Below are 26,562 nucleotides of genomic sequence, written 5' to 3'. Positions count from 1 at the left end.
TTCTTCTACTTCTTCTGATTCACCCTCCTGACTTCACCTTCTCCTTCTCCTTCTTCTACTTCTTCTGCTTCACCCTCCAGACTTCACCTTCTCCTTCTCCTTCTTCTGCTTCTTCTGATTCACCCTCCAGACTTCTCCTTCTCCTTCTCCTTCTTCTGCTTCTTCTGATTCACCCTCCAGACTTCACCTTCTCCTTCTCCTTCTTCTGCTTCTTCTGATTCACCCTCCAGACTTCACCTTCTCCTTCTCCTTCTTCTACTTCTTCTGATTCACCCTCCAGACTTCTCCTTCTCCTTCTCCTTCTTCTGCTTCTTCTGATTCACCCTCCAGACTTCACCTTCTCCTTCTCCTTCGTCTACTTCTTCTGATTGACCCTCCAGACTACACCTTCTCCTTCTCCTTCTTCTACTTCTTCTGATTCACCCTCCTGACTTCACCTTCTCCTTCTCCTTCTTCCACTTCTTCTGCTTCACCCTCCAGACTTCACCTTCTCCTTCTCCTTCTTCTACTTCTTCTGATTCACCCTCCAGACTTCATCTTCTCCTTCTCCTTCTTCTGCTTCTTCTGATTCACCCTCCAGACTTCACCTTCTTCTTCTCCTTATTCTGCTTCTTCTGATTCACCCTCCAGACTTCACCTTCTCCTTCTCCTTATTCTGCTTCTTCTGATTCACCCTCCAGACTTCACCTTCTCCTTCTCCTGATTCTGCTTCTTCTGATTCACCCTCCAGACTTCACCTTCTCCTTCTCCTTCTTCTACTTCTTCTGCTTCACCCTCCAGACTTCACCTTCTCCTTCTCCTTCTTCTACTTCTTCTGATTCACCCTCCAGACTTCACCTTCTCCTTCTCCTTCTTCTGCTTCTTCTGATTCACCCTCCATACTTCACCTTCACTTCTCCTTATTCTGCTTCTTCTGATTCACCCTCCAGACTTCAACTTCTCCTTCTCCTTCTTCTGCTTCTTCTGATTCACCCTCCAGACTTCACCTTCTCCTTCTCCTTCTTCTGCTTCTTCTGATTCACCCTCCAGACTTCACCTTCTCCTTCTCCTTCTTCTGCTTCTTCTGATTCACCCTCCAGACTTCATATTCTCCTTCTCCTTCTTCTACTTCTTCTGATTCACCCTCCAGACTTCACCTTCTCCTTCTCTTTCTTCTGCTTCTTCTGATTCACCCTCCAGATTTCATCTTCTCCTTCTCCTTCTTCTGCTTCTTCTGATTCACCCTCCAGACTTCACCTTCTCCTTCTCCTTCTTCTGCTTCTTCTGATTCACCCTCCAGACTTCACCTTCTCCTTCTCCTTCTTCTGCTTCTTCTGATTCACCCTCCAGACTTCACCTTCTCCTTCTCCTTCTTCTACTTCTTCTGATTCACCCTCAAGACCTCACCTTCTCCTTCTCCTTCTTCTACTTCTTCTGATTCACCCTCCAGATTTCATCTTCTCCTTCTCCTTCTTCTGCTTCTTCTGATTCACCCTCCAGACTTCACCTTCTCCTTCTCCTTCTTCTGCTTCTTCTGATTCACCCTCCTGACTTCACCTTCTCCTTCTCCTTCTTCTACTTCTTCTAATTCACCCTCCTGACTTCACCTTCTCCTTCTCCTTCTTCTACTTCTTCTGCTTCACCCTCCAGACTTCACCTTCTCCTTCTCCTTCTTCTACTTCTTCTGATTCACCCTCCAGACTTGACCTTCTCCTTCTCCTTCTTCTACTTCTTCTGATTCACCCTCCAGACTTCACCTTCTCCTTCTCCTTCTTCTGCTTCTTCTGCTTCACCGTCCTGACTTCACCTTCTCCTTCTCCTTCTTCTACTTCTTCTGCTTCATCCCCCTGACATCACCTGCTCCTTCTCCTTCTTCTGCTTCTTCTGATTCACCCTCCAGACTTCACCTTCTCCTTCTCCTTCTTCTGCTTCTTCTGATTCACCCTCCAGACTTCACCTTCTCCTTCTCCTTCTTCTACTTCTTCTGATTCACCCTCAAGACCTCACCTTCTCCTTCTCCTTCTTCTACTTCTTCTGATTCACCCTCCAGATTTCATCTTCTCCTTCTCCTTCTTCTGCTTCTTCTGATTCACCCTCCAGACTTCACCTTCTCCTTCTCCTTCTTCTGCTTCTTCTGATTCACCCTCCTGACTTCACCTTCTCCTTCTCCTTCTTCTACTTCTTCTAATTCACCCTCCTGACTTCACCTTCTCCTTCTCCTTCTTCTACTTCTTCTGCTTCACCCTCCAGACTTCACCTTCTCCTTCTCCTTCTTCTACTTCTTCTGATTCACCCTCCAGACTTGACCTTCTCCTTCTCCTTCTTCTACTTCTTCTGATTCACCCTCCAGACTTCACCTTCTCCTTCTCCTTCTTCTGCTTCTTCTGCTTCACCGTCCTGACTTCACCTTCTCCTTCTCCTTCTTCTACTTCTTCTGCTTCATCCCCCTGACATCACCTGCTCCTTCTCCTTCTTCTGCTTCTTCTGATTCACCCTCCTAACTTCACCTTCTCCTTCTACTTCTTCTGCTTCTTCTGATTCACCCTCCTGACTTCACCTTCTCCTTCTCCTTCTTCTGCTTCTTCTGATTCAGCCTCCAGACTTCACCTTCTCCATCTCTTTCTTCTGCTTATTCTGATTCACCCTCCAGACTTCACCTTCTCCTTCTCCTTCTTCTGATTCTTCTGATTCACCCTCCAGACTTCACCTTCTCCTTCTCCTTCTTCTGCTTCTTCTGATTCACCCTCCTGACTTAACCTTCTCCTTCTCCTTCTTCTACTTCTTCTGATTCACCCTCCTGACTTCACCTTCTCCTTCTCCTTCTTCTACTTCTTCTGCTTCATCCTCCAGACTTCACCTTCTCCTTCTCCTTCTTCTACTTCTTCTGATTCACCCTCCAGACTTGACCTTCTCCTTCTCCTTCTTCTACTTATTCTGATTCACCCTCCAGACTTCACCTTCTCCTTCTCCTTCTTCTGCTTCTTCTGCTTCACTGTCCTGACTTCACCTTCTCCTTCTCCTTCTTCTACTTCTTCTGCTTCATCCCGCTGACATCACCTGCTCCTTCTCCTTCTTCTGCTTCTTCTGATTCACCCTCCTAACTTCACCTTCTCCTTCTCCTTCTTCTGCTTCTTCTGATTCACCCTCCTGACTTCACCTTCTCCTTCTCCTTCTTCTGCTTCTTCTGATTCACATTCCAGACTTCACCTTCTCCTTCTCCTTCTTCTGCTTCTTCTGATTCACCCTCCAGACTTCACCTTCTCCTTCTCCTTATTCTGATTCTTCTGATTCACCCTCCAGACTTCACCTTCTCCTTCTCCTTCTTCTGCTTCTTCTGATTCACCCTCCTGACCTCACCCTCTCCTTCTCCTTCTTCTACTTCTTCTGATTCACCCTCCTGACTTCACCTTCTCCTTCTCCTTCTTCTGCTTCTTCTGCTTCACCCTCCAGACTTCACCTTCTCCTTCTCCTTCTTCTGCTTCTTCTGATTCACCCTCCAGACTTCACCTTCTCCTTCTTCTGCTTCTTCTGATTCACCCTCCAGACTTCACCTTCTCCTTCTCCTTCTTCTACTTCTTCTGATTCACCCTCCAGACTTCACCTTCTCCATTTCCTTCTTCTGCTTCTTCTGATTCACCCTCCAGACTTCACCTTCTCCTTCTCCTTCGTCTACTTCTTCTGATTGACCCTCCAGACTACACCTTCTCCTTCTCCTTCTTCTACTTCTTCTGATTCACCCTCCAGACTTCACCTTCTCCTTCTCCTTTTTCTGTTTCTTCTGATTCACCGTCCAGACTTCACCTTCTCCTTCTCCTTCTTCTACTACTTCTGATTCACCCTCCAGACGTCACCTTCTCCTTCTCCTTCTTCTACTTCTTCTGATTCACCCTCCAGACTTCATCTTCTCCTTCTCCTTCTTCTGCTTCTTCTGATTCACCCTCCAGACTTCACCTTCTCCTTCTCCTTCTTCTGCTTCTTCTGATTCACCCTCCAGACTTCACCTTCTCCTTCTCCTTCTTCTACTTCTTCTGATTCACCCTCCAGACTTCACCTTCTCCTTCTCCTTCTTCTACTTCTTCTGATTCACCCTCCAGTCTTCACCTTCTCCTTCTCCTTCTTCTATTTCTTCTGCTTCACCCTCCAGACTTCACCTTCTCCTTCTCTTTCTTCTTCTTCTTCTGATTCACCCTCCAGACTTCACCTTCTCCTTCTCCTTCTTCTGATTCTTCTGATTCACCCTCCAGACTTCACCTTCTCCTTCTCCTTCTTCTGCTTCTTCTGATTCACCCTCCTGACTTCACCTTCTCCTTCTCCTTCTTCTACTTCTTCTGCTTCACCCTCCAGACTTCACCTTCTCCTTCTCCTTCTTCTACTTCTTCTGATTCACCCTCCAGACTTCATCTTCTCCTTCTCCTTCTTCTGCTTCTTCTGATTCACCCTCCAGACTTCACCTTCTCCTTCTCCTTATTCTGCTTCTTCTGATTCACCCTCCAGACTTCACCTTCTCCTTCTCCTTATTCTGCTTCTTCTGATTCACCCTCCAGACTTCACCTTCTCATTCTCCTTCCTCTGCTTCTTCTGATTCACCCTCCAGACTTCACCTTCTCCTTCTCCTTCTTCTGATTCTTCTGATTCACCCTCCAGACTTCACCTTCTCCTTCTCCTTCTTCTGATTCTTCTGATTCACCCTCCAGACTTCACCTTCTTCTTCTCCTTCTTCTGCTTCTTCTGATTCACCCTCCTGACTTCACCTTCTACTTCTCCTTCTTCTACTTCTTCTGATTCACCCTCCTGACTTCACCTTCTCCTTCTCCTTCTTCTACTTCTTCTGCTTCACCCTCCAGACTTCACCTTCTCCTTCTCCTTCTTCTACTTCTTCTGATTCACACTCCAGACTTGACCTTCTCCTTCTCCTTTTTCTACTTCTTCTGATTCACCCTCCAGACTTCACCTTCTCCTTCTCCTTCTTCTGCTTCTTCTGCTTCACCGTCCTGACTTCACCTTCTCCTTCTCCTTCTTCTACTTCTTCTGCTTCATCCCCCTGACATCACCTGCTCCTTCTCCTTCTTCTGCTTCTTCTGATTCACCTTCCTAACTTCACCTTCTCCTTCTCCTTCTTCTGCTTCTTCTGATTCACCCTCCTGACTTCACCTTCTCCTTCTCCTTCTTCTGCTTCTTCTGATTCACCCTCCAGACTTCACCTTCTCCTTCTCCTTCTTCTGCTTCTTCTGATTCACCCTCCAGACTTCACCTTCTCCTTCTCCTTCTTCTGCTTCTTCTGATTCACCCTCCAGACCTCACCTTCTCCTTCTCCTTCTTCTACTTCTTCTGATTCACCCTCCAGACTTCATCTGTTCCTTCTCCTTCTTCTGCTTCTTTTGATTCACCCTCCAGACTTCACCTTCTCCTTCTCCTTCTTCTGCTTCTTCTGATTCACTCTCCAGACTTCACCTTCTCCTTCTCCTTCTTCTACTTCTTCTGATTCACCCTCCAGACTTCACCTTCTCCTTCTCCTTCTTCTACTTCTTCTGATTCACCCTCCAGTCTTCACCTTCTCCTTCTCCTTCTTCTGTTTCTTCTGCTTCACCCTCCAGACTTCACCTTCTCCTTCTCTTTCTTCTGCTTCTTCTGATTCACCCTCCAGACTTCACCTTCTCCTTCTCCTTCTTCTGATTCTTCTGATTCACCCTCCAGACGTCACCTTCTCCTTCTCCTTCTTCTGCTTCTTCTGATTCACCCTCCTGACTTCACCTTCTCCTTCTCCTTCTTCTACTTCTTCTGATTCACCCTCCTGACTTCACCTTCTCCTTCTCCTTCTTCTACTTCTTCTGCTTCACCCTCCAGACTTCACCTTCTCCTTCTCCTTCTTCTACTTCTTCTGATTCACCCTTCAGACTTCACCTTCTCCTTCTCCATTTTCTGCTTCTTCTGATTCACCCTCCAGACTTCACCTTCTCCTTCTCCTTATTCTGCTTCTTCTGATTCACCCTCCAGACTTCACCTTCTCCTTCTCCTTCTTCTGCTTCTTCTGATTCACCCTCCAGACTTCACCTTCTCCTTCTCCTTCGTCTACTTCTTCTGATTCACCCTCAAGACAACACCGTCTCCTTCTCCTTCTTCTACTTCTTCTGATTCACCCTCCAGACTTCACCTTCTCCTTCTCCTTCTTCTGCTTCTTCTGATTCACCCTCCTGACTTCACCTTCTCCTTCTCCTTCTTCTACTTCTTCTGATTCACCCTCCTGACTTCAACTTCTCCTTCTCCTTCTTCTACTTCTTCTGCTTCACCCTCCAGACTTCACCTTCTCCTTCTCCTTCTTCTACTTCTTCTGATTCACCCTCCAGACTTGACCTTCTCCTTCTCCTTCTTCTACTTATTCTGATTCACCCTCCAGACTTCACATTCTCCTTCTCCTTCTTCTGCTTCTTCTGCTTCACCGTCCTGACTTCACCTTCTCCTTCTCCTTCTTCTACTTCTTCTGCTTCATCCCGCTGACATCACCTTCTCCTTCTCCTTCTTCTGCTTCTTCTGATTCACCCTCCTAACTTCACCTTCTCCTTCTCCGTCTTCTGCTTCTTCTGATTCACCCTCCTGACTTCACCTTCTCCTTCTCCTTCTTCTCCTTCTTCTGATTCACCCTCCAGACTTCACCTTCTCCTTCTCCTTCTTCTGCTTCTTCTGATTCACCCTCCAGACTTCACCTTCTCCTTCTCCTTCTTCTGATTCTTCTGATTCACCCTCCAGACTTCACCTTCTCCTTCTCCTTCTTCTGCTTCTTCTGATTCACCCTCCTGACTTCACCTTCTCCTTCTCCTTCTTCTACTTCTTCTGATTCACCCTCCAGACTTCACCTTCTCCTTCTCCTTCTTCTGCTTCTTCTGATTCACCCTCCAGACTTCTCCTTCTCCTTCTCCTTCTTCTGCTTCTTCTGATTCACCCTCCAGACTTCACCTTCTCCTTCTCCTTCTTCTGCTTCTTCTGATTCACCCTCCAGACTTCACCTTCTCCTTCTCCTTCTTCTCCTTCTTCTGATTCACCCTCCAGACTTCACCTTCTCCTTCTCCTTCGTCTACTTCTTCTGATTCACCCTCCAGACTACACCTTCTCCTTCTCCTTCTTCTACTTCTTCTGATTCACCCTCCAGACTTCACCTTCTCCTTCTCCTTCTTCTGTTTCTTCTGATTCACCGTCCAGACTTCACCTTCTCCTTCTCCTTCTTCTACTACTTCTGATTCACCCTCCAGACTTCACCTTCTCCTTCTCCTTCTTCTACTTCTTCTGATTCACCCTCCAGACTTCATCTTCTTATTCTCCTTCTTCTGCTTCTTCTGATTCACCCTCCAGACTTCACCTTCTCCTTCTCCTTCTTCTGCTTCTTCTGATTCACCCTCCAGACTTCACCTTCTCCTTCTCCTTCTTCTACTTCTTCTGATTCACCCTCCAGACTTCACCTTCTCCTCTCCTTCTTCTACTTCTTCTGATTCACCCTCCAGTCTTCACCTTCTCCTTCTCCTTCTTCTGTTTCTTCTGCTTCACCCTCCAGACTTCACCTTCTCCTTCTCTTTCTTCTGCTTCTTCTGATTCACCCTCCAGACTTCACCTTCTCCTTCTCCTTCTTCTGATTCTTCTGATTCACCCTCCAGACTTCACCTTCTCCTTCTCCTTCTTCTGCTTCTTCTGATTCACCCTCCTGACTTCATCTGTTCCTTCTCCTTCTTCTGCTTCTTTTGATTCACCCTCCAGACTTCACCTTCTCCTTCTCCTTCTTCTGCTTCTTCTGATTCACCCTCCAGACTTCACCTTCTCCTTCTCCTTCTTCTACTTCTTCTGATTCACCCTCCAGACTTCACCTTCTCCTTCTCCTTCTTCTACTTCTTCTGATTCACCCTCCAGTCTTCACCTTCTCCTTCTCCTTCTTCTGTTTCTTCTGCTTCACCCTCCAGACTTCACCTTCTCCTTCTCTTTCTTCTGCTTCTTCTGATTCACCCTCCAGACTTCACCTTCTCCTTCTCCTTCTTCTGATTCTTCTGATTCACCCTCCAGACGTCACCTTCTCCTTCTCCTTCTTCTGCTTCTTCTGATTCACCCTCCTGACTTCACCTTCTCCTTCTCCTTCTTCTACTTCTTCTGATTCACCCTCCTGACTTCACCTTCTCCTTCTCCTTCTTCTACTTCTTCTGCTTCACCCTCCAGACTTCACCTTCTCCTTCTCCTTCTTCTACTTCTTCTGATTCACCCTTCAGACTTCACCTTCTCCTTCTCCTTTTTCTGCTTCTTCTGATTCACCCTCCAGACTTCACCTTCTCCTTCTCCTTATTCTGCTTCTTCTGATTCACCCTCCAGACTTCACCTTCTCCTTCTCCTTCTTCTGCTTCTTCTGATTCACCCTCCAGACTTCACCTTCTCCTTCTCCTTCGTCTACTTCTTCTGATTCACCCTCAAGACAACACCGTCTCCTTCTCCTTCTTCTACTTCTTCTGATTCACCCTCCAGACTTCACCTTCTCCTTCTCCTTCTTCTGCTTCTTCTGATTCACCCTCCTGACTTCACCTTCTCCTTCTCCTTCTTCTACTTCTTCTGATTCACCCTCCTGACTTCAACTTCTCCTTCTCCTTCTTCTACTTCTTCTGCTTCACCCTCCAGACTTCACCTTCTCCTTCTCCTTCTTCTACTTCTTCTGATTCACCCTCCAGACTTGACCTTCTCCTTCTCCTTCTTCTACTTATTCTGATTCACCCTCCAGACTTCACATTCTCCTTCTCCTTCTTCTGCTTCTTCTGCTTCACCGTCCTGACTTCACCTTCTCCTTCTCCTTCTTCTACTTCTTCTGCTTCATCCCGCTGACATCACCTTCTCCTTCTCCGTCTTCTGCTTCTTCTGATTCACCCTCCTGACTTCACCTTCTCCTTCTCCTTCTTCTCCTTCTTCTGATTCACCCTCCAGACTTCACCTTCTCCTTCTCCTTCTTCTGCTTCTTCTGATTCACCCTCCAGACTTCACCTTCTCCTTCTCCTTCTTCTGATTCTTCTGATTCACCCTCCAGACTTCACCTTCTCCTTCTCCTTCTTCTGCTTCTTCTGATTCACCCTCCTGACTTCACCTTCTCCTTCTCCTTCTTCTACTTCTTCTGATTCACCCTCCAGACTTCACCTTCTCCTTCTCCTTCTTCTGCTTCTTCTGATTCACCCTCCAGACTTCTCCTTCTCCTTCTCCTTCTTCTGCTTCTTCTGATTCACCCTCCAGACTTCACCTTCTCCTTCTCCTTCTTCTGCTTCTTCTGATTCACCCTCCAGACTTCACCTTCTCCTTCTCCTTCTTCTCCTTCTTCTGATTCACCCTCCAGACTTCACCTTCTCCTTCTCCTTCGTCTACTTCTTCTGATTCACCCTCCAGACTACACCTTCTCCTTCTCCTTCTTCTACTTCTTCTGATTCACCCTCCAGACTTCACCTTCTCCTTCTCCTTCTTCTGTTTCTTCTGATTCACCATCCAGACTTCACCTTCTCCTTCTCCTTCTTCTACTACTTCTGATTCACCCTCCAGACTTCACCTTCTCCTTCTCCTTCTTCTACTTCTTCTGAATGACCCTCCAGACTTCATCTTCTTATTCTCCTTCTTCTGCTTCTTCTGATTCACCCTCCAGACTTCACCTTCTCCTTCTCCTTCTTCTGCTTCTTCTGATTCACCCTCCAGACTTCACCTTCTCCTTCTCCTTCTTCTACTTCTTCTGATTCACCCTCCAGACTTCACCTTCTCCTTCTCCTTCTTCTACTTCTTCTGATTCACCCTCCAGTCTTCACCTTCTCCTTCTCCTTCTTCTGTTTCTTCTGCTTCACCCTCCAGACTTCACCTTCTCCTTCTCTTTCTTCTGCTTCTTCTGATTCACCCGCCAGACTTCACCTTCTCCTTCTCCTTCTTCTGATTCTTCTGATGCACCCTCCAGACTTCACCTTCTCCTTCTCCTTCTTCTGCTTCTTCTGATTCACCCTCCTGACTTCACCTTCTCCTTCTCCTTCTTCTACTTCTTCTGATTCACCCTCCTGACTTCACCTTCTCCTTCTCCTTCTTCTACTTCTTCTGCTTCACCCTCCAGACTTCACCTTCTCCTTCTCCTTCTTCTACTTCTTCTGCTTCACCCTCCAGACTTCATCTTCTCCTTCTCCTTCTTCTGCTTCTTCTGATTCACCCTCCAGACTTAACCTTCTCCTTCTCCTTATTCTGCTTCTTCTGATTCACCCTCCAGACTTCACCTTCTCCTTCTCCTTATTCTGCTTCTTCTGATTCACCCTCCAGACTTCACCTTCTCATTCTCCTTCCTCTGCTTCTTCTGATTCACCCTCCAGACTTCACCTTCTCCTTCTCCTTCTTCTGATTCTTCTGATTCACCCTCCAGACTTCACCTTCTCCTTCTCCTTCTTCTGCTTCTTCTGATTCACCCTCCTGACTTCAACTTCTCCTTCTCCTTCTTCTACTTATTCTGATTCACCCTCCTGACTTCACCTTCTTCTTCTCCTTCTTCTACTTCTTCTGCTTCACCCTCCAGACTTCACCTTCTCCTTCTCCTTCTTCTACTTCTTCTGATTCACCCTCCAGACTTCACCTTCTCCTTCTCCTTCTTCTGCTTCTTCTGATTCACCCTCCAGACTTCACCTTCTCCTTCTCCTTATTCTGCTTCTTCTGATTCACTCTCCAGACTTCACCTTCTCCTTCTCCTTCTTCTGCTTCTTCTGATTCACACTCCAGACTTCACCTTCTCCTTCTCCTTCTTCTACTTCTTCTGAATCACCCTCCAGACTTCACCTTCTCCTTCTCTTTCTTCTGCTTCTTCTGATTCACCCTCCAGACTTCACCTTCTCCTTCTCCTTCTTCTGATTCTTCTGATTCACCCTCCAGACTTCACCTTCTTCTTTTTCTTCTTCTGCTTCTTCTGATTCACCCTCCTGACTTCACCTTCTCCTTCTCCTTCTTCTACTTCTTCTGATTCACCCTCCTAACTTCACCTTCTCCTTCTCCTTCTTCTACTTCTTCTGCTTCACCCTCCAGACTTCACCTTCTCCTTCTCCTTCTTCTACTTCTTCTGATTCACCCTCCAGACTTGACCTTCTCCTTCTCCTTCTTCTACTTCTTCTGATTCACCCTCCAGACTTCACCTTCTCCTTCTCCTTCTTCTGCTTCTTCTGCTTCACCGTCCTGACTTCACCTTCTCCTTCTCCTTCTTCTACTTCTTCTGCTTCATCCCCCTGACATCACCTGCTCCTTCTCCTTCTTCTGCTTCTTCTGATTCACCCTCCTAACTTCACCTTCTCCTTCTCCTTCTTCTGCTTCTTCTGATTCACCCTCCTGACTTCACCTTCTCCTTCTCCTTCTTTTGCTTCTTCTGATTCACCCTCCAGACTTCACCTTCTCCTTCTCCTTCTTCTGCTTCTTCTGATTCACCCTCCAGACTTCACCTTCTCCTTCTCCTTCTTCTGCTTCTTCTGATTCACCCTCCAGACCTCACCTTCTCCTTCTTCTACTTCTTCTGATTCACCCTCCAGACTTCATCTTCTCCTTCTCCTTCTTCTGCTTCTTCTGATTCACTCTCCAGACTTCACCTTCTCCTTCTCCTTCTTCTGCTTCTTCTGATTCACCCTCCAGACTTCACCTTCTCCTTCTCCTTCTTCTACTTCTTCTGATTCACCCTCCAGACTTCACCTTCTCCTTCTCCTTCTTCTACTTCTTCTGATTCACCCTCCAGTCTTCACCTTCTCCTTCTCCTTCTTCTGTTTCTTCTGCATCACCCTCCAGACTTCACCTTCTCCTTCTCCTTCTTCTGATTCTTCTGATTCACCCTCCAGACTTCACCTTCTCCTTCTCCTTCTTCTGCTTCTTATGATTCACCCTCCTGACTTCACCTTCTCCTTCTCCTTCTTCTACTTCTTCTGATTCACCCTCCTGACTTCACCTTCTCCTTCTCCTTCTTCTACTTCTTCTGCTTCACCCTCCAGACTTCACCTTCTCCTTCTCCTTCTTCTACTTCTTCTGATTCACCCTTCAGACTTCACCTTCTCCTTCTCCTTTTTCTGCTTCTTCTGATTCACCCTCCAGACTTCACCATCTCCTTCTCCTTATTCTGCTTCTTCTGATTCATCCTCCAGACTTCACCTTCTCCTTCTCCTTCTTCTGCTTCTTCTGATTCACCCTCCAGACTTCACCTTCTCCTTCTCCTTCTTCTGCTTCTACTGATTCACCCTCCAGACTTCACCTTCTCCTTCTCCTTCTTCTACTTCTTCTGATTCACCCTCCAGGCTACACCTTCTCCTTCTCCTTCTTCTACTTCTTCTGATTCACCCTCCAGACTTCACCTTCTCCTTCTCCTTCTTCTGTTTCTTCTGATTCACCGTCCAGACTTCACCTTCTCCTTCTCCTTATTCTACTACTTCTGATTCACCCTCCAGAATTCACCTTCTCCTTCTCCGTCTTCTACTTCTTCTGATTCACCCTCCAGACTTCATCTTCCCCTTCTCCTTCTTCTGCTTCTTCTGATTCACCCTCCAGACTTCACCTTCTCCTTCTCCTTCTTCTGCTTCTTCTGATTCACCCTCCAGACTTCACCTTCTCCTTCTCCTTCTTCTACTTCTTCTGATTCACCCTCCAGACTTCACCTTCTCCTTCTCCTTCTTCTACTTCTTCTGATTCACCCTCCAGTCTTCACCTTCTCCTTCTCCTTCTTCTGTTTCTTCTGCTTCACCCTCCAGACTTCACCTTCTCCTTCTCCTTCTTCTACTTCTTCTAATTCACCCTCCAGACTTCACCTTCTCCTTCTCCTTCTTCTACTTCTTCTGATTCACCCTCCAGACTTGACCTTCTCCTTCTCCTTCTTCTACTTCTTCTGATTCACCCTCCAGACTTCACCTTCTCCTTCTCCTTCTTCTGCTTCTTCTGATTCACCGTCCTGACTTCACCTTCTCCTTCTCCTTCTTCTACTTCTTCTGCTTCATCCCCCTGACATCACCTGCTCCTTCTCCTTCTTCTGCTTCTTCTGATTCACCCTCCTAACTTCACCTTCTCCTTCTACTTCTTCTGCTTCTTCTGATTCACCCTCCTGACTTCACCTTCTCCTTCTCCTTCTTCTGCTTCTTCTGATTCAGCCTCCAGACTTCACCTTCTCCTTCTCTTTCTTCTGCTTCTTCTGATTCACCCTCCAGACTTCACCTTCTCCTTCTCCTTCTTCTGATTCTTCTGATTCACCCTCCAGACTTCACCTTCTCCTTCTCCTTCTGCTGCTTCTTCTGATTCACCCTCCTGACTTCACCTTCTCCTTCTCCTTCTTCTACTTCTTCTGATTCACCCTCCTGACTTCACCTTCTCCTTCTCCTTCTTCTACTTCTTCTGCTTCACCCTCCAGACTTCACCTTCTCCTTCTCCTTCTTCTACTTCTTCTGATTCACCCTCCAGACTTGACCTTCTCCTTCTCCTTCTTCTACTTATTCTGATTCACCCTCCAGACTTCACCTTCTCCTTCTCCTTCTTCTGCTTCTTCTGCTTCACCGTCCTGACTTCACCTTCTCCTTCTCCTTCTTCTACTTCTTCTGCTTCATCCCGCTGACATCACCTGCTCCTTCTCCTTCTTCTGCTTCTTCTGATTCACCCTCCTAACTTCACCTTCTCCTTCTCCTTCTTCTGCTTCTTCTGATTCACCCTCCTGACTTCACCTTCTCCTTCTCCTTCTTCTGCTTCTTCTGATTCACCCTCCAGACTTCACCTTCTCCTTCTCCTTCTTCTGCTTCTTCTGATTCACCCTCCAGACTTCACCTTCTCCTTCTCCTTCTTCTGATTCTTCTGATTCACCCTCCAGACTTCACCTTCTCCTTCTCCTTCTTCTGCTTCTTCTGATTCACCCTCCTGACCTCACCTTCTCCTTCTCCTTCTTCTACTTCTTCTGATTCACCCTCCTGACTTCACCTTCTCCTTCTCCTTCTTCTGCTTCTTCTGCTTCACCCTCCAGACTTCACCTTCTCCTTCTCCTTCTTCTGCTTCTTCTGATTCACCCTCCAGACTTCACCTTCTCCTTCTTCTGCTTCTTCTGATTCACCCTCCAGACTTCACCTTCTCCTTCTCCTTCTTCTACTTCTTCTGATTCACCCTCCAGACTTCACCTTCTCCATTTCCTTCTTCTGCTTCTTCTGATTCACCCTCCAGACTTCACCTTCTCCTTCTCCTTCGTCTACTTCTTCTGATTGACCCTCCAGACTACACCTTCTCCTTCTCCTTCTTCTACTTCTTCTGCTACACCCCCCTGACTTCACCTGCTCCTTCTCCTTCTTCTGCTTCTTCTGATTCACCCTCCTAAATTCACCTTCTCCTTCTCCTTCTTCTGCTTCTTCTGATTCACCCTCCTGACTTCACCTTCTCCTTCTCCTTCTTCTGCTTCTTCTGATTCACCCTCCAGACTTCACCTTCTCCTTCTCCTTCTTCTGCTTCTTCTGATTCACCCTCCAGACTTCACCTTCTCCTTCTCCTTCTTCTGCTTCTTCTGATTCACCCTCCAGACCTCACCTTCTCCTTCTCCTTCTTCTACTTCTTCTGATTCACCCTCCAGACTTCATCTTCTCCTTCTCCTTCTTCTGCTTCTTCTGATTCACCCTCCAGACTTCACCTTCTCCTTCTCCTTCTTCTGCTTCTTCTGATTCACCCTCCAGACTTCACCTTCTCCTTCTCCTTCTTCTACTTCTTCTGATTCACCCTCCAGACTTCACCTTCTCCTTCTCCTTCTTCGAATTCTTCTGATTCACCCTCCAGTCTTCACCTTCTCCTTCTCCTTCTTGTGTTTCTTCTGCTTCACCCTCCAGACTTCACCTTCTCCTTCTCTTCTTCTGCTTCTTCTGCTTCACCCTCCAAACTTCACCTTCTCCTTCTCCTTCTTCTGATTCTTCTGATTCACCCTCCAGACTTCACCTTCTCTATCTCCTTCTTCTGCTTCTTCTGATTCACCCTCCTGACTTCACCTTCTACTTCTCCTTCTTCTACTTCTTCTGATTCACCCTCCTGACTTCATCTTCTCCTTCTCCTTCTTCTACTTCTTCTGCTTCACCCTCCAGACTTCACCTTCTCCTTCTCCTTCTTCTACTTCTTCTGATTCACCCTCCAGACTTCACCTTCTCCTTCTCCTTCTTCTGCTTCTTCTGATTCAGCCTCCAGACTTCACCTTCTCCTTCTCTTTCTTCTGCTTCTTCTGATTCACCCTCCAGACTTCACCTTCTCCTTCTCCTTCTTCTGATTCTTCTGATTCACCCTCCAGACTTCACCTTCTCCTTCTCCTTCTGCTGCTTCTTCTGATTCACCCTCCTGACTTCACCTTCTCCTTCTCCTTCTTCTACTTCTTCTGATTCACCCTCCTGACTTCACCTTCTCCATCTCCTTCTTCTACTTCTTCTGCTTCACCCTCCAGACTTCACCTTCTCCTTCTCCTTCTTCTACTTCTTCTGATTCACCCTCCAGACTTGACCTTCTCCTTCTCCTTCTTCTACTTATTCTGATTCACCCTCCAGACTTCACCTTCTCCTTCTCCTTCTTCTGCTTCTTCTGCTTCACCGTCCTGACTTCACCTTCTCCTTCTCCTTCTTCTACTTCTTCTGCTTCATCCCGCTGACATCACCTGCTCCTTCTCCTTCTTCTGCTTCTTCTGATTCACCCTCCTAACTTCACCTTCTCCTTCTCCTTCTTCTGCTTCTTCTGATTCACCCTCCTGACTTCACCTTCTCCTTCTCCTTCTTCTGCTTCTTCTGATTCACCCTCCAGACTTCACCTTCTCCTTCTCCTTCTTCTGCTTCTTCTGATTCACCCTCCAGACTTCACCTTCTCCTTCTCCTTCTTCTGATTCTTCTGATTCACCCTCCAGACTTCACCTTCTCCTTCTCCTTCTTCTGCTTCTTCTGATTCACCCTCCTGACCTCACCTTCTCCTTCTCCTTCTTCTACTTCTTCTGATTCACCCTCCTGACTTCACCTTCTCCTTCTCCTTCTTCTGCTTCTTCTGCTTCACCCTCCAGACTTCACCTTCTCCTTCTCCTTCTTCTGCTTCTTCTGATTCACCCTCCAGACTTCACCTTCTCCTTCTTCTGCTTCTTCTGATTCACCGTCCAGACTTCACCTTCTCCTTCTCCTTATTCTACTACTTCTGATTCACCCTCCAGAATTCACCTTCTCCTTCTCCGTCTTCTACTTCTTCTGATTCACCCTCCAGACTTCATCTTCCCCTTCTCCTTCTTCTGCTTCTTCTGATTCACCCTCCAGACTTCACCTTCTCCTTCTCCTTCTTCTGCTTCTTCTGATTCACCCTCCAGACTTCACCTTCTCCTTCTCCTTCTTCTACTTCTTCTGATTCACCCTCCAGACTTCACCTTCTCCTTCTCCTTCTTCTACTTCTTCTGATTCACCCTCCAGTCTTCACCTTCTCCTTCTCCTTCTTCTGTTTCTTCTGCTTCACCCTCCAGACTTCACCTTCTCCTTCTCCTTCTTCTACTTCTTCTAATTCACCCTCCAGACTTCACCTTCTCCTTCTCCTTCTTCTACTTCTTCTGATTCACCCTCCAGACTTGACCTTCTCCTTCTCCTTCTTCTACTTCTTCTGATTCACCCTCCAGACTTCACCTTCTCCTTCTCCTTCTTCTGCTTCTTCTGATTCACCGTCCTGACTTCACCTTCTCCTTCTCCTTCTTCTACTTCTTCTGCTTCATCCCCCTGACATCACCTGCTCCTTCTCCTTCTTCTGCTTCTTCTGATTCACCCTCCTAACTTCACCTTCTCCTTCTACTTCTTCTGCTTCTTCTGATTCACCCTCCTGACTTCACCTTCTCCTTCTCCTTCTTCTGCTTCTTCTGATTCAGCCTCCAGACTTCACCTTCTCCTTCTCTTTCTTCTGCTTCTTCTGATTCACCCTCCAGACTTCACCTTCTCCTTCTCCTTCTTCTGATTCTTCTGATTCACCCTCCAGACTTCACCTTCTCCTTCTCCTTCTGCTGCTTCTTCTGATTCACCCTCCTGACTTCACCTTCTCCTTCTCCTTCTTCTACTTCTTCTGATTCACCCTCCTGACTTCACCTTCTCCTTCTCCTTCTTCTACTTCTTCTGCTTCACCCTCCAGACTTCACCTTCTCCTTCTCCTTCTTCTACTTCTTCTGATTCACCCTCCAGACTTGACCTTCTCCTTCTCCTTCTTCTACTTATTCTGATTCACCCTCCAGACTTCACCTTCTCCTTCTCCTTCTTCTGCTTCTTCTGCTTCACCGTCCTGACTTCACCTTCTCCTTCTCCTTCTTCTACTTCTTCTGCTTCATCCCGCTGACATCACCTGCTCCTTCTCCTTCTTCTGCTTCTTCTGATTCACCCTCCTAACTTCACCTTCTCCTTCTCCTTCTTCTGCTTCTTCTGATTCACCCTCCTGACTTCACCTTCTCCTTCTCCTTCTTCTGCTTCTTCTGATTCACCCTCCAGACTTCACCTTCTCCTTCTCCTTCTTCTGCTTCTTCTGATTCACCCTCCAGACTTCACCTTCTCCTTCTCCTTCTTCTGATTCTTCTGATTCACCCTCCAGACTTCACCTTCTCCTTCTCCTTCTTCTGCTTCTTCTGATTCACCCTCCTGACCTCACCTTCTCCTTCTCCTTCTTCTACTTCTTCTGATTCACCCTCCTGACTTCACCTTCTCCTTCTCCTTCTTCTGCTTCTTCTGCTTCACCCTCCAGACTTCACCTTCTCCTTCTCCTTCTTCTGCTTCTTCTGATTCACCCTCCAGACTTCACCTTCTCCTTCTTCTGCTTCTTCTGATTCACCCTCCAGACTTCACCTTCTCCTTCTCCTTCTTCTACTTCTTCTGATTCACCCTCCAGACTTCACCTTCTCCATTTCCTTCTTCTGCTTCTTCTGATTCACCCTCCAGACTTCACCTTCTCCTTCGTCTACTTCTTCTGATTGACCCTCCAGACTACACCTTCTCCTTCTCCTTCTTCTACTTCTTCTGCTACACCCCCCTGACTTCACCTGCTCCTTCTCCTTCTTCTGCTTCTTCTGATTCACCCTCCTAAATTCACCTTCTCCTTCTCCTTCTTCTGCTTCTTCTGATTCACCCTCCTGACTTCACCTTCTCCTTCTCCTTCTTCTGCTTCTTCTGATTCACCCTCCAGACTTCACCTTCTCCTTCTCCTTCTTCTGCTTCTTCTGATTCACCCTCCAGACTTCACCTTCTCCTTCTCCTTCTTCTGCTTCTTCTGATTCACCCTCCAGACCTCACCTTCTCCTTCTCCTTCTTCTACTTCTTCTGATTCACCCTCCAGACTTCATCTTCTCCTTCTCCTTCTTCTGCTTCTTCTGATTCACCCTCCAGACTTCACCTTCTCCTTCTCCTTCTTCTGCTTCTTCTGATTCACCCTCCAGACTTCACCTTCTCCTTCTCCTTCTTCTACTTCTTCTGATTCACCCTCCAGACTTCACCTTCTCCTTCTCCTTCTTCGAATTCTTCTGATTCACCCTCCAGTCTTCACCTTCTCCTTCTCCTTCTTCTGTTTCTTCTGCTTCACCCTCCAGACTTCACCTTCTCCTTCTCTTTCTTCTGCTTCTTCTGCTTCACCCTCCAAACTTCACCTTCTCCTTCTCCTTCTTCTGATTCTTCTGATTCACCCTCCAGACTTCACCTTCTCTATCTCCTTCTTCTGCTTCTTCTGATTCACCCTCCTGGACTTCCACCTTCTACTTCTCCTTCTTCTACATCTTCTGATTCTCCCTCCTGACTTCATCTTCTCCTTCTCCTTCTTCTACTTCTTCTGCTTCACCCTCCAGACTTCACCTTCTCCTTCTCCTTCTTCTACTTCTTCTGATTCACCCTCCAGACTTCACCTTCTCCTTCTCCTTCTTCTACTTCTTCTGATTCACCCTCCTGACTTCACCTTCTCCTTCTCCTTCTTCTACTTCTTCTGCTTCACCCTCCAGACTTCACCTTCTCCTTCTCCTTCTTCTACTTCTTCTGATTCACCCTTCAGACTTCACCTTCTCCTTCTCCATTTTCTGCTTCTTCTGATTCACCCCTCCAGACCTTCTCCTTCTCCTTCTCCTTATTCTGCTTCTTCTGATTCACCCTCCAGACTTCACCTTCTCCTTCTCCTTCTTCTGCTTCTTCTGATTCACCCTCCAGACTTCACCTTCTCCTTCTCCTTCGTCTACTTCTTCTGATTCACCCTCAAGACAACACCGTCTCCTTCTCCTTCTTCTACTTCTTCTGATTCACCCTCCAGACTTGACCTTCTCCTTCTCCTTCTTCTACTTATTCTGATTCACCCTCCAGACTTCACATTCTCCTTCTCCTTCTTCTGCTTCTTCTGCTTCACCGTCCTGACTTCACCTTCTCCTTCTCCTTCTTCTACTTCTTCTGCTTCATCCCGTCTGACATCACCTTCTCCTTCTCCTTCTTCTGCTTCTTCTGATTCACCCTCCTAACTTCACCTTCTCCTTCTCCGTCTTCTGCTTCTTCTGATTCACCCTCCTGACTTTCACCTTCTCCTTCTCCTTCTTCTGATTCACCCTCCAGACTTCACCTTCTCCTTCTCCTTCTTCTGCTTCTTCTGATTCACCCTCCAGACTTCACCTTCTCCTTCTCCTTCTTCTGATTCTTCTGATTCACCCTCCAGACTTTCACCTTCTCCTTCTCCTTCTTCTGCTTCTTCTGATTCACCCTCCTGACTTCACCTTCTCCTTCTCCTTCTTCTACTTCTTCTGATTCACCCTCCAGACTTCACCTTCTCCTTCTCCTTCTTCTGCTTCTTCTGATTCACCCCTCCAGACTTCTCCTTCTCCTTCTCCTTCTTCTGCTTCTTCTGATTCACCCTCCAGACTTCACCGTTCTCTTCTCCTTCTTCTGCTTCTTCTGATTCACCCTCCAGACTTCACCTTCTCCTTCTCCTTCTTCTCCTTCTTCTGATTCACCCTCCAGACTTCACCTTCTCCTTCTCCCTTCGTCTACTTCTTCTGATTTCACTCCCCAGACTACACCTTCTCCTTCTCCTTCTTCTACTTCTTCTGATTCACCCTCCAGACTTCACCTTCTCCTTCTCCTTCTTCTGTTTCTTCTGATTCACCGTCCAGACTTCACCTTCTCCTTCTCCTTCTTCTACTACTTCTGATTCACCTCAAGACTTCACCTTCTCCTTCTCCTTCTTCTACTTCTTCTGATTCACCCTCCAGACTTCATCTTCTTATTCCTCCTTCTTCTGCTTCTTCTGATTCACCCTCCAGACTTTCACCTTCTCCTTCTCCTTCTTCTGCTTCTTCTGATTCACCCTCCAGACTTCACCTTCTCCTTCTCCTTCTTCTACTTCTTCTGATTCACCCTCCAGACTTCACCTCTCTCCTTCTCCTTCTTCTACTTCTTCTGATTCACCCTCCAGTCTTCACCTTCTCCTTCTCCTTCTTCTGTTTCTTCTGCTTCACCCCTCCAGACTTCACCTTCTCCTTCTCTTTCTTCTGCTTCTTCTGATTCACCCTCCAGACTTCACCCCTTCTTCCTTCTCCTTCTTCTGATTCTTCTGATTCACCCTCCAGACTTCACCTTCTCCTTCTCCTTCTTCTGCTTCTTCATGATTCACCCTCCTGACTTCATCTGTTCCTTCTCCTTCTTCTGCTTTCTTTTGATTCACCTCCAGACTTCACCTCTCCTTCTCCTTCTTCTGCTTCTCTGATTCACCCTCCAGACCTTCACCCTTCTCCTTCTCCTTCTCTTCTACTTCTTCTGATTCACCCTCCAGACTTCACCTTCTCCTTCTCCTTCTTCTACTTCTTCTGATTCACCCTCCAGTCTTCACCTTCTCCTTCTCCTTCTTCTGTTTCTTCTGCTTCACCCTCCAGACTTCACCTTCTCCTTCTCTTTCTTCCTGCTTCTTCTGATTCACCCTCCAGACTTCACCTTCTCCTTCTCCTTCTTCTGATTCTTCTGATTCACCCTCCAGACGTCACCTTCTCCTTCTCCTTCTTCTGCTTCTTCTGATTCACCCTCCTGACTTCACCTTCTCCTTCTCCTTCTTCTACTTCTTCTGATTCACCCTCCTGACCTTCACCTTCCTCCTTCTCCTTCTTCTACTTCTTCTGCTTCACCCTCCAGACTTCACCTTCCTCCTTCTCCTTCTTCTACTTCTTCTGATTCACCCTTCAGACTTCACCCTTCTCCTTCTCCTTTTTCTGCTTCTTCTGATTCACCCTCCCAGACTTCACCTTCTCCTTCTCCTTATTCTGCTTCTTCTGATTCACCCCTCCAGACTTCACCTTCTCCTTCTCCTTCTTCTGCTTCTTCTGATTCACCCTCCAGACTTCACCTTCTCCTTCTCCTTCGTCTACTTCTTCTGATTCACCCTCAAGACAACACCGTCTCCTTCTCCTTCTTCTACTTCTTCTGATTCACCCTCCAGACTTCACCTTCTCCTTCTCCTTCTCTGCTTCTTCTGATTCACCCTCCTGACTTCACCTTCTCCTTCTCCTTCTTCTACTTCTTCTGATTCACCCTCCCTGACTTCAACTTCTCCTTCTCCTTCTTTCTACTTCTTCTGCTTCACCTCCAGACTTCACCTTCTCCTTCTCTCTTCTTCTACTTCTTCTGATTCACCCTCCAGACTTGACCTTCTCCTTCTCCTTCTTCTACTTATTCTGATTCACCCTCCAGACTTCACATTCTCCTTCTCCTTCTTCTGCTTCTTCTGCTTCACCGTCCTGACTTCACCTTCTCCTTCTCCTTCTTCTACTTCTTCTGCTTCATCCCGCTGACATCACCATTCTCCTTCTCCGTCTTCTGCTTCTTCTGAGTCACCCTCCTGACTTCACCTTCTCCTTCTCCTTCTTTCACCTTCTCCTTCTCCTTCTTCTGCTTCTTCTGATTCACCCTCCAGACTTCACCTTCTCCTTCTCCTTCTTCTGATTCTTCTGATTCACCCTCCAGACTTCACCTTCTCCTTCTCCTTCTTCTGCTTCTTCTGATTCACCCTCCTGACTTCACCTTCTCCTTCTCCTTCTTCTACTTCTTCTGATTCACCCTCCAGACTTCACCTTCTCCTTCTCCTTCTTCTGCTTCTTCTGATTCACCCTCCAGACTTCTCCTTCTCCTTCTCCTTCTTCTGCTTCTTCTGATTCACCCTCCAGACTTCACCTTCTCCTTCTCCTTCTTCTGCTTCTTCTGATTCACCCTCCAGACTTCACCTTCTCCTTCTCCTTCTTCTCCTTCTTCTGATTCACCCTCCAGACTTCACCTTCTCCTTCTCCTTCGTCTACTTCTTCTGATTCACCCTCCAGACTACACCTTCTCCTTCTCCTTCTTCTACTTCTTCTGATTCACCCTCCAGACTTCACCTTCTCCTTCTCCTTCTTCTGTTTCTTCTGATTCACCATCCAGACTTCACCTTCTCCTTCTCCTTCTTCTACTACTTCTGATTCACCCTCCAGACTTCACCTTCTCCTTCTCCTTCTTCTACTTCTTCTGAATGACCCTCCAGACTTCATCTTCTTATTCTCCTTCTTCTGCTTCTTCTGATTCACCCTCCAGACTTCACCTTCTCCTTCTCCTTCTTCTGCTTCTTCTGATTCACCCTCCAGACTTCACCTTCTCCTTCTCCTTCTTCTACTTCTTCTGATTCACCCTCCAGACTTCACCTTCTCCTTCTCCTTCTTCTACTTCTTCTGATTCACCCTCCAGTCTTCACCTTCTCCTTCTCCTTCTTCTGTTTCTTCTGCTTCACCCTCCAGACTTCACCTTCTCCTTCTCTTTCTTCTGCTTCTTCTGATTCACCCGCCAGACTTCACCTTCTCCTTCTCCTTCTTCTGATTCTTCTGATGCACCCTCCAGACTTCACCTTCTCCTTCTCCTTCTTCTGCTTCTTCTGATTCACCCTCCTGACTTCACCTTCTCCTTCTCCTTCTTCTACTTCTTCTGATTCACCCTCCTGACTTCACCTTCTCCTTCTCCTTCTTCTACTTCTTCTGCTTCACCCTCCAGACTTCACCTTCTCCTTCTCCTTCTTCTACTTCTTCTGCTTCACCCTCCAGACTTCATCTTCTCCTTCTCCTTCTTCTGCTTCTTCTGATTCACCCTCCAGACTTAACCTTCTCCTTCTCCTTATTCTGCTTCTTCTGATTCACCCTCCAGACTTCACCTTCTCCTTCTCCTTATTCTGCTTCTTCTGATTCACCCTCCAGACTTCACCTTCTCATTCTCCTTCCTCTGCTTCTTCTGATTCATCTCCAGACTTCACCTTCTCCTTCTCTCTCTTCTGATTCTTCTGATTCACCCTCCAGACTTCACCTTCTCCTTCTCCTTCTTCTGCTTCTTCTGATTCACCCTCCTGACTTCAACTTCTCCTTCTCCTTCTTCTACTTATTCTGATTCACCCTCCTGACTTCACCTTCTTCTTCTCCTTCTTCTACTTCTTCTGCTTCACCCTCCAGACTTCACCTTCTCCTTCTCCTTCTTCTACTTCTTCTGATTCACCCTCCAGACTTCACCTTCTCCTTCTCCTTCTTCTGCTTCTTCTGATTCACCCTCCAGACTTCACCTTCTCCTTCTCCTTATTCTGCTTCTTCTGATTCACTCTCCAGACTTCACCTTCTCCTTCTCCTTCTTCTGCTTCTTCTGATTCACACTCCAGACTTCACCTTCTCCTTCTCCTTCTTCTACTTCTTCTGAATCACCCTCCAGACTTCACCTTCTCCTTCTCTTTCTTCTGCTTCTTCTGATTCACCCTCCAGACTTCACCTTCTCCTTCTCCTTCTTCTGATTCTTCTGATTCACCCTCCAGACTTCACCTTCTTCTTTTTCTTCTTCTGCTTCTTCTGATTCACCCTCCTGACTTCACCTTCTCCTTCTCCTTCTTCTACTTCTTCTGATTCACCCTCCTAACTTCACCTTCTCCTTCTCCTTCTTCTACTTCTTCTGCTTCACCCTCCAGACTTCACCTTCTCCTTCTCCTTCTTCTACTTCTTCTGATTCACCCTCCAGACTTGACCTTCTCCTTCTCCTTCTTCTACTTCTTCTGATTCACCCTCCAGACTTCACCTTCTCCTTCTCCTTCTTCTGCTTCTTCTGCTTCACCGTCCTGACTTCACCTTCTCCTTCTCCTTCTTCTACTTCTTCTGCTTCATCCCCCTGACATCACCTGCTCCTTCTCCTTCTTCTGCTTCTTCTGATTCACCCTCCTAACTTCACCTTCTCCTTCTCCTTCTTCTGCTTCTTCTGATTCACCCTCCTGACTTCACCTTCTCCTTCTCCTTCTTTTGCTTCTTCTGATTCACCCTCCAGACTTCACCTTCTCCTTCTCCTTCTTCTGCTTCTTCTGATTCACCCTCCAGACTTCACCTTCTCCTTCTCCTTCTTCTGCTTCTTCTGATTCACCCTCCAGACCTCACCTTCTCCTTCTTCTACTTCTTCTGATTCACCCTCCAGACTTCATCTTCTCCTTCTCCTTCTTCTGCTTCTTCTGATTCACTCTCCAGACTTCACCTTCTCCTTCTCCTTCTTCTGCTTCTTCTGATTCACCCTCCAGACTTCACCTTCTCCTTCTCCTTCTTCTACTTCTTCTGATTCACCCTCCAGACTTCACCTTCTCCTTCTCCTTCTTCTACTTCTTCTGATTCACCCTCCAGTCTTCACCTTCTCCTTCTCCTTCTTCTGTTTCTTCTGCATCACCCTCCAGACTTCACCTTCTCCTTCTCCTTCTTCTGATTCTTCTGATTCACCCTCCAGACTTCACCTTCTCCTTCTCCTTCTTCTGCTTCTTATGATTCACCCTCCTGACTTCACCTTCTCCTTCTCCTTCTTCTACTTCTTCTGATTCACCCTCCTGACTTCACCTTCTCCTTCTCCTTCTTCTACTTCTTCTGCTTCACCCTCCAGACTTCACCTTCTCCTTCTCCTTCTTCTACTTCTTCTGATTCACCCTTCAGACTTCACCTTCTCCTTCTCCTTTTTCTGCTTCTTCTGATTCACCCTCCAGACTTCACCATCTCCTTCTCCTTATTCTGCTTCTTCTGATTCATCCTCCAGACTTCACCTTCTCCTTCTCCTTCTTCTGCTTCTTCTGATTCACCCTCCAGACTTCACCTTCTCCTTCTCCTTCTTCTGCTTCTACTGATTCACCCTCCAGACTTCACCTTCTCCTTCTCCTTCTTCTACTTCTTCTGATTCACCCTCCAGGCTACACCTTCTCCTTCTCCTTCTTCTACTTCTTCTGATTCACCCTCCAGACTTCACCTTCTCCTTCTCCTTCTTCTGTTTCTTCTGATTCACCGTCCAGACTTCACCTTCTCCTTCTCCTTATTCTACTACTTCTGATTCACCCTCCAGAATTCACCTTCTCCTTCTCCGTCTTCTACTTCTTCTGATTCACCCTCCAGACTTCATCTTCCCCTTCTCCTTCTTCTGCTTCTTCTGATTCACCCTCCAGACTTCACCTTCTCCTTCTCCTTCTTCTGCTTCTTCTGATTCACCCTCCAGACTTCACCTTCTCCTTCTCCTTCTTCTACTTCTTCTGATTCACCCTCCAGACTTCACCTTCTCCTTCTCCTTCTTCTACTTCTTCTGATTCACCCTCCAGTCTTCACCTTCTCCTTCTCCTTCTTCTGTTTCTTCTGCTTCACCCTCCAGACTTCACCTTCTCCTTCTCCTTCTTCTACTTCTTCTAATTCACCCTCCAGACTTCACCTTCTCCTTCTCCTTCTTCTACTTCTTCTGATTCACCCTCCAGACTTGACCTTCTCCTTCTCCTTCTTCTACTTCTTCTGATTCACCCTCCAGACTTCACCTTCTCCTTCTCCTTCTTCTGCTTCTTCTGATTCACCGTCCTGACTTCACCTTCTCCTTCTCCTTCTTCTACTTCTTCTGCTTCATCCCCCTGACATCACCTGCTCCTTCTCCTTCTTCTGCTTCTTCTGATTCACCCTCCTAACTTCACCTTCTCCTTCTACTTCTTCTGCTTCTTCTGATTCACCCTCCTGACTTCACCTTCTCCTTCTCCTTCTTCTGCTTCTTCTGATTCAGCCTCCAGACTTCACCTTCTCCTTCTCTTTCTTCTGCTTCTTCTGATTCACCCTCCAGACTTCACCTTCTCCTTCTCCTTCTTCTGATTCTTCTGATTCACCCTCCAGACTTCACCTTCTCCTTCTCCTTCTGCTGCTTCTTCTGATTCACCCTCCTGACTTCACCTTCTCCTTCTTCTACTTCTTCTGATTCACACTCCTGACTTCACCTTCTCCTTCTCCTTCTTCTACTTCTTCTGCTTCACCCTCCAGACTTCACCTTCTCCTTCTCCTTCTTCTACTTTTTCTGATTCACCCTCCAGACTTGACCTTCTCCTTCTCCTTCTTCTACTTATTCTGATTCACCCTCCAGACTTCACCTTCTCCTTCTCCTTCTTCTGCTTCTTCTGCTTCACCGTCCTGACTTCACCTTCTCCTTCTCCTTCTTCTACTTCTTCTGCTTCATCCCGCTGACATCACCTGCTCCTTCTCCTTCTTCTGCTTCTTCTGATTCACCCTCCTAACTTCACCTTCTCCTTCTCCTTCTTCTGCTTCTTCTGATTCAC

Source organism: Somniosus microcephalus, chromosome 3 (genome assembly GCF_052327205.1).
Source record: "Somniosus microcephalus isolate GS21.2 chromosome 3, FLI_Smic_1.0, whole genome shotgun sequence".
NCBI lineage: Eukaryota > Metazoa > Chordata > Chondrichthyes > Squaliformes > Somniosidae > Somniosus > Somniosus microcephalus.
Note: the sequence above shows the minus strand (reverse complement) of the source record.